Raw genomic sequence first — 7,747 nt, forward strand, 5'->3', positions numbered from 1 at the left:
AAGATTTCTATTAAGATTAGGGTTTTGTATATGCTTTCTATTAGGGTTAAGATAAGGGTTACTAATACTTTTTTTCTTTATTTGGTTTGATTTTGTAGGTTATCCACACATGCAAGCCCCATAAGGTAAGAGATCTCTCCCTTTTATGTTTCTTCTCTTATGCTTTTACATGTTATAGGGTTTGTAAGTTTTAGGATTTGTTATTTTTTCTCCTCTACATAGATAGCACAGCTCCTCTCTAGAGGTGGCCATATGCCTTAGCCTCATATATGAGACTAGTGCATAAAGCTTATGCATTAGCCTTATGCATAATCCTCATACATAAGGGTAGTGCATAAACCTCATGCATAAGAGTTATGCATTACCAAACATACAAGCCTCATGCATGAGGCTTATACATAAGGTTTATGCATGAGACTTTTGGATAAAGCCTCATGCATAAGCCTCATATAGTAAAGCTTATGCATTAGCGATAAGCCTCTATGTATAGCCTTATACATAAGCTTATCCATGAGACTTATGTATTAGCCGTATGCATAAGTACCATGTATAAAGCCATATCCATAAGCTATGTATAAAGCCATATGCACAAGTATTATGTATAAAGCTTATGCATATGGCTAATGCATAAGACGGATACATAAGCTTTATGCATCAAGTTTTATGCATAACCCTCATGCATAAGCCGCATACATGAGGCTTATGTATAAGCTCATGTATAAGCCGCATACATGAGGCATATGTATTAAGCTTATCCATATGGCTAATACATAAGCCTCATGCGGCGGCTTATGCATAAGGTTTATGCATGAGGCTTATGCATAGCTTTATGCAGGCTATGAATGCATAGCCTCATGCAAGCTATGAATGCTATGCATGAGCCTATGCATAAGGCTTATGCATTAGGCGAGTGCTACCTAGGCATGCACGTAGCTACCGGAATGCACGAGAAGCTCCCACATTACATGCCGGGTGCTACCTATGCATGATGGCGATAACTATCTAAGCATGCCAGTAGCTTCCTATGCATGCTGGTAGCTTCCTATGCATGCCGGTAGCTTCCTACGCATGTCGATAGCAACCAACACATGCCAGTAGCATCCAACGCATGATGCCGGTAGCAACCAACGCATGACAGTAGCTTCCTATGTATGTCGGTAGCAACCTATGCATGCCAGTAGTAGCAACTTACGCATGTCGATAGCAAAACCAATGCATGCCGGGTACTTCCTACGCATGCCGATAGTAACCAACACATGCCGATAGCTTCCAACACATGTCGGTAGCTTCCAACACATACCGGTAGCAACCTACACATGTCGGTAGCTTCCAACGCATGCCGGTAGCAACCAATGCATGCCGATAGCATCCAAGGCATGCGGGAAGAAACCAACGCATGTCGGTAGCTTCCTATACATGCTGGTAGCAATCTATGCATCCGGTAGAAACCTACGCATGCCGGTGTCAGGTGAAAATCTGAAGTGTTTTGAGTCTGTGTACATATGGGTTGCATGGTTTGCGAATAAGCTTTGACTTGAATGCCCATGTACAAACTGAATGGCTTTGCAGTGAGCTAGTACATGTGTGTTGTTTTTTTTTGGGAGCAGATGCTGGAGATTTGGAAGCTTTTTTATTGCAGCAGCAGTGTGGTGTGCGAGTGGTTGCTAAATGCAGGGCACCGACCGATTCGAAGGAGAGGCCGCCTTTGGAGCATGGGAAAACGGTCGTATTTTGGTAATTATGATGCAGCTGAAGACGTGTGGACAGATATTGCATGAGTTTTGGAAAGTGTGGGTGCAACATGTTGAAGTAAGGAGAAGGAGGGGCCATTGTAGCATTGTGTGGCCATCTAATTGAAGTTTTGAAATAAAGAAAATAATGATATAACGTGGCCAATAATTTTGGAGCCACATGGAGGCTTTGTACGCTGCCACATGGAGGCTTTGTACGCTGCTAGTGTGACCTCTGGAAGGCTCGTGAAGACGCGAAGAGATGTGAAGGTTGCCACCTTGTGGAATGGAGACCTGTGGTGTGAGCGTGGCTGGAGCGCAGAGATAGAGTGGCTGTGGAAGCGCCTGTATGAAGAGAAGGACTGGATGCATGTAACTGCTTGAGAGGAGAGGACAGCGAGACCAGAGCAGGGGAGTAGCAGGGACAGCCGAGGGACTGTGAGGAAGCCGTCTCGAGTGTTGATGGCACGTAAAGCAGCTGCAGAGGTGGCTGGTAGTGCTAAAGACAGGTGCGAACGACCGGTACCATAAGAGCCTATGAGGGTTGATGGCAATGAAGCAGGGAAGAGGGGATAAGTTGGAAGTTGAGGGTTGCTGGTGGGGCACCCTCTGAAGTGAAACAGAGACCGAGAGACAGAGGCTTGGTTGTCAGACGCAAGGGTGAATTCCCTTGGTAGTAAATCCTGGCCAGAGTCCTGGTTTTTGGTGTAATTGCTGAGTTTGTATAGTGTGTATGGTGCTATGTGTTTTTGCTGAATGATCATTGTCTATCGTGGTTTTGAGCTATCTTTCTGGTGTGGGTGGGTGGTGAATCATGAGAAGTGTTCCAGCCAGTGGGCTGGTGGTGCCTCCATTTGTGTTAGTGTTTCCAAAGTTTGGGAGGTGAAGGGCTATAGAGGCGTGGTCTTTTTTCTTTTTTTCACCTCACATTCTTCTGGCGCCCCCACAGAGGAGAGCTTAGGTATATTTCTCTTGCGTACGAGGGTGTATGCCCCAGAGTAAGAGATTGAAGGAAGGTGTTTCCAGTTTTTTTCTTTGGTTTGAAGGTGAAGCTTGGGGATAAAAATGATGTCGTATCCAGAGTTTTTTGGTGGTTCTAATGAAGATGTAGCAGATTTTCTTGAGAGGTTCCAGGTTGCGTGCATTAGCAACCTTGTTGATAATGAAAAGCAGGTGTTGAAACTTTTGAGGATCTTTTTGAAGAGTGATGCTAGAGATTGGCTCAAAGGTTTTGAAGCAAAGGAAGCTAAGGCTGTACCACCTAGTGTTTTGACATTAGACAGGTCGACAGAGGCTCTTTTGGAGCGGTTTCAGCAAGTTGAAGACTCGATTGTGTATGGCAAGAACTCAATGATTTGCGACAGGGACAAGGACAAAACGTGGATGATTTCTTGCATGTGTTCACAGGGTTTTGGGATCGATGGTGCTTTTCTTTGCGAAGTGAGGCTCCCCCGATGTTTGTGAAGAAAGGATTGTTTGTAAGTGGTTTGCTTCATGCGTTGAAGCTCAAGGTCGAAGGGAAGAAACCCAAAACATTTGAGGATGCTGTGCAGATTGCAAGGGACAAGGAGTGGAAGATGAAGAAGATGGCAGAGCTTAGTATGCATTCAGAGGGTGTGCATGAGGATCTCTTTAATGCTGGAAAGGATGGGGGTTGGCAAAGTATGTCAGGTGAAAATCTGAGATGAGTAGCAGGGACAGCTGGCTGGCGAGGGACTGTGAGGAAACCGTCTCGAGTGTTGATGGCACGTAAAGTAGCTGCAGAGGTGGCGGGTAGTGCTGAAGACAGGTGCGAACGGCCGGTACCATAAGAGCCTACGAGGGCTGATGGTGGCAGTGAAGCAGGGAAGAGGGGATAAGTTGGAAGCTGAGGGTTGCTGGTGGGGCGCCCTCTAAAGAGAGAAGTGGCTGGTTTTTGTGTGTGTTGGCTCCAGTAGAGGTGCTGATCTGTGGGCTTGAGACAAGTGGGACTCGCCTACGACACCTGGCAGGCAGCAGCTGGACAAAGAGTAGCCGGGTTGCAGAGGAAGCTGAGCGTTGCTGGTGGGGCGCCCTTTGAAGTGAAATAGAGACCCGGAGACAGAGGCTTGGTTGTTAGACGCAAGGGTGAATTCCCTTGGCAGTAAATCCTGGCCAGAGTCCTAGTTTTAGTGTAATTGCTGAGTTTGTACAGTGTGTATGGTGCTATGTGTTTTTGCTAAATGATCACTGTCTATCGTGGTTTTGAGATATCTTTCTGGTCTGGGTGGGTGGTGAATCGTGAGAAGTATTCCAGCCAGTGGTGGCTGGTGGTGCCTCTGTTTGTGTTAGTATTTCCAAAGTTTGGGAGGTGAAGGGCTATAGAGGCGTGGTCTTTTTTCTTTTTTTAGCAACCAACGCATGCCGGTAGCTTCCTATGCATGAGTTTTAAGTACTTATGTTTTTTCTTGGATAGATGGCAAATAACTTTAGGCGTGATGTTACACATGAAGGAGGATTCCATATCCTGACAATATTTGTAAGTGTATATTAGCCTCACATTGTATCTTATCTTTTAATTAAAGAAGGTTATCTTAAATAACAACTTTCTAAAATGTTCACTTGTTTGTACAACTGTAGCTTGAAGCAATGGACCCCCCTACGTAAGAGGAATATGATTTTGCATTACAATGAGGTTTGCAAGCTCTATTTGATAGGTGCAAGATGAAGGATGGATTGTTATTACTGGAAGAGATTCTTGGCAAGCATGGCAAGTAAGTAATTCCTAAACCCTAAACCTCTTTGTTTCTGCAAAACTGATTCTCACTTGTGCTAGTTTTATTGTGTTTTAGGATCATATAACTCGAAAGGGTGGTGCAAACGTAGCTACCGATAGCAATGGAAATGTGAGAAGCAAAGGGGCTGGTGCCACAAGGAACAATACCAATCGCACAACATGAGATCCAGATATCCCCTAGCTCCATAGGTTTTATAACGCTTTATCTTGTATATGAGTTTTTTAGAAACATACACTTATGTAATTCGCTACGTATTATAATTGAATTTTGACATTCCTAAAACCATGGTTTGCAAATGTCTTTTCTTTTTGGTATTTGTAAGTTTTACATTACACTTGTCCATGATGATATGAAGTTATGTTAGTTTTATTGTGTCTACATTAGGAAAAAAGAGCTGGGGGGCAGAGACTGGGGACTCCTGTGCAAACTCCCTAATCTGCCCCAACTATTTTTTAGTGTGTAATATGTTCGCTGCTCAGCATCGAAACTAGTAGCACAATATTGCTGCTGAGCATCGAAAAAGTGCTGCTAGTTTCGTTGCTGAACAGTGAACTCGTTGTTGCAGGCAAAAATAGCAGCGTGTTTAACAACGATATAGGCCCGACATCTTCGCACCCTTGTAGTTATAAAAGCGCTGCTATTTTTGCTACTAAACCCTCATTATGTTGTAGTGAGAGCAAGAGGGCATCTTTATACCACTCTATAACTGTGTATTAAATAGTATAAAGATGTAATCAAATTCTATACACATGCTACTTTTAGCCGGGGTGGTGCTAATCAAACTGGGATCATTTCTATATATCCTTCTCGTCAGCCATTCTCTAAACCCATCTTTAAAGTCTTTTTTGTTTATGTTGGTAATTAGATAATATACACAAGTCGATCTGTGTCTTGTAAAATCGTTTCTTTTGTGCAATCTCTTGTAATTTGATACGTCGTTTTCTGTGTTTTTTACTATGCATGTTTGTGTATCTGGTGTATTGTTGTGTACATAACTAGAGACACTTAGTAGGTTTATTGGGTAGCAATCACCCGCCAACACACACGCACACACACATGCACACACACACAATCTCTTGTTAATCGATACACTATTTTTTGTGTATGTTTGTGTATCCAACTAGTGTATTGATGTTTGCATAACCAAAGACACTTTTAGGTTGATCGGGTATAGTAGTCACCCACCAACACAGATGCACACACACACATGCTAACACACACACAGACACACACAAACACATGTATGTGTGTGTGGTGCTAATCAAACTGGGATCATTTTCAATCATTTTTGTATATCCTTCTCATCTACCATTCTCTAAATCCATCTTTAAAGTCTTATTTGTTTATGTTGGCAATCAGATAATATACACAAGTCGATCTGTATTGTATAACCGTTTCTTTTGCGCAATATATTCTTGTAAATTGATACGTTGTTTTCTGTGTTTTTCAATGCATGTTTGTGTATCCAACTGGTGTATTGTTGTGTGCATAACTAGAGACTTAGTAGGTTGATTGGGTAGTAGTCACCCGCCAACACACACGCACACATATGCACACAGACACAATCTTTTGTAAATCATAACACTATTTTTTTTGTATGTTTGTGTATCCAACTGGTGTATTGATGTGTGCATAACCAGAGACACTTTTAGGTTGATTGGGTAGTAGTAGTAGTCACCCACCAACACAAATGCACACACACACATGCACACACACACACACATGCACATTCACACGCACACGCACATTCACATGCACATGCACACGCACATGCACACACACACACACACACATGCAAACACACACAAACACATACACACACGTACACATATGCATGCACACACACACAAACACATGTATGTGTGTTTGCATGTGTGTGTGTGTGTGCATGTGTGTGTGTGTGTGTACATAGAGAGAGAGAGAGAGAGAGAGAGAGAGAGAGAGAGAGAGAGAGAGAGGGAGGGAGGGAGGGAGGGAGAGAGTTTAAGAGGATTTACAATGTTATGATATTACAGAAGAAAATGTATGTGCATTAATTGAAACCTAGGAAGAACTAAAGTAACATCAAAAAACCACATTAGGCTTGCAAAAATTTAGAACAATGTAGACAAGAGTCAACTTTCATGCTCGTATAGAAGGGACGACCAAACATCATAGAGATATAATTCTAAGAGTTGAAAAACATGAAACATTAATTGGATATGTAGACCCCAAGTCATGAATAAGATAAGATATATTAAGTCTTTTTACTTGACAAGAGAGAGTGTGAGAGTTATGAAGAAACAGAGAAATAGATTTTTAAGTGAAGAGGAAAAACTAATGACTACTAAAGAGTCATGAAATTAAAACTTCTTATATAGCTCTCTACTTGACTTAGTTTATATGACTTTAATGTTATTATATATTATTTTATTATTTGATTAGCATGGGAGTGTAGTGTAAAAACATGAATATGAGACACTGGCTTTAATTATTTAGTGTGATATTGAGTTATGATGTTATTGGAAGTTGTTGTAGCTTCTTCTCGAAAGGAAATAAGTTTTCTATGTAGAATATTAGAGAGTATAATTAGCAAGGTATATGGCATGTATAGAAATTCATGTAAGTAAACCATATATTATCAAGATATCTTATAATTGGAATGGAAGGATAGCCCAAAATCTTCTTATATTTCCTACCCCTCTCACTTCCACTTTGCCTATCCCTCTCCCTTCCACTTTTCCTACTCCTCATCGTTTGGCTCCTACCACAACATGGCCTACTCCTAGGGGGGAGACGATGGAGAGGGCTATGCATATGAGTATTGGAGTGAGGCAAGGGAGGGTCGGTTGCGCAATCCCAAATAAGTGCTCATGCTAAAGCTTGCTCACTCTCCACCTCCACTCTAGGTGTTTCTCCATCACAATCACGACCAACTTACTTGGGGTTCTATTGAAATGGCTTGTAAGGTACATTGGGTTCTACCCTAAAGGACTCCCCAATAGGAAACATCATAGTCTCTATTTTGATGGGATATATTTGAAGTGCACTAGCCTAAACATAATCCAAAATTTATGTAATATTTCTCTTTCAATTGAGCCATTCACATATAAAATTAAAGTATTTGACAAATAATTCACATACATGAATACATCCATATGTCAAGAGTATTATTCTTAACATGCATATAAAATTAAAGAGATTATTTATCCCACTTGCCCACTTCTAGTAGGAACCTAAATCTAGTTGATTTTAAATCCTTCTATTAGCCAACTTGCAACA

This window comes from Cibotium barometz, chromosome 45 (genome assembly GCF_041138505.1).
Source record: "Cibotium barometz isolate CiBa-2024 chromosome 45, ASM4113850v1, whole genome shotgun sequence".
NCBI lineage: Eukaryota > Viridiplantae > Streptophyta > Polypodiopsida > Cyatheales > Cibotiaceae > Cibotium > Cibotium barometz.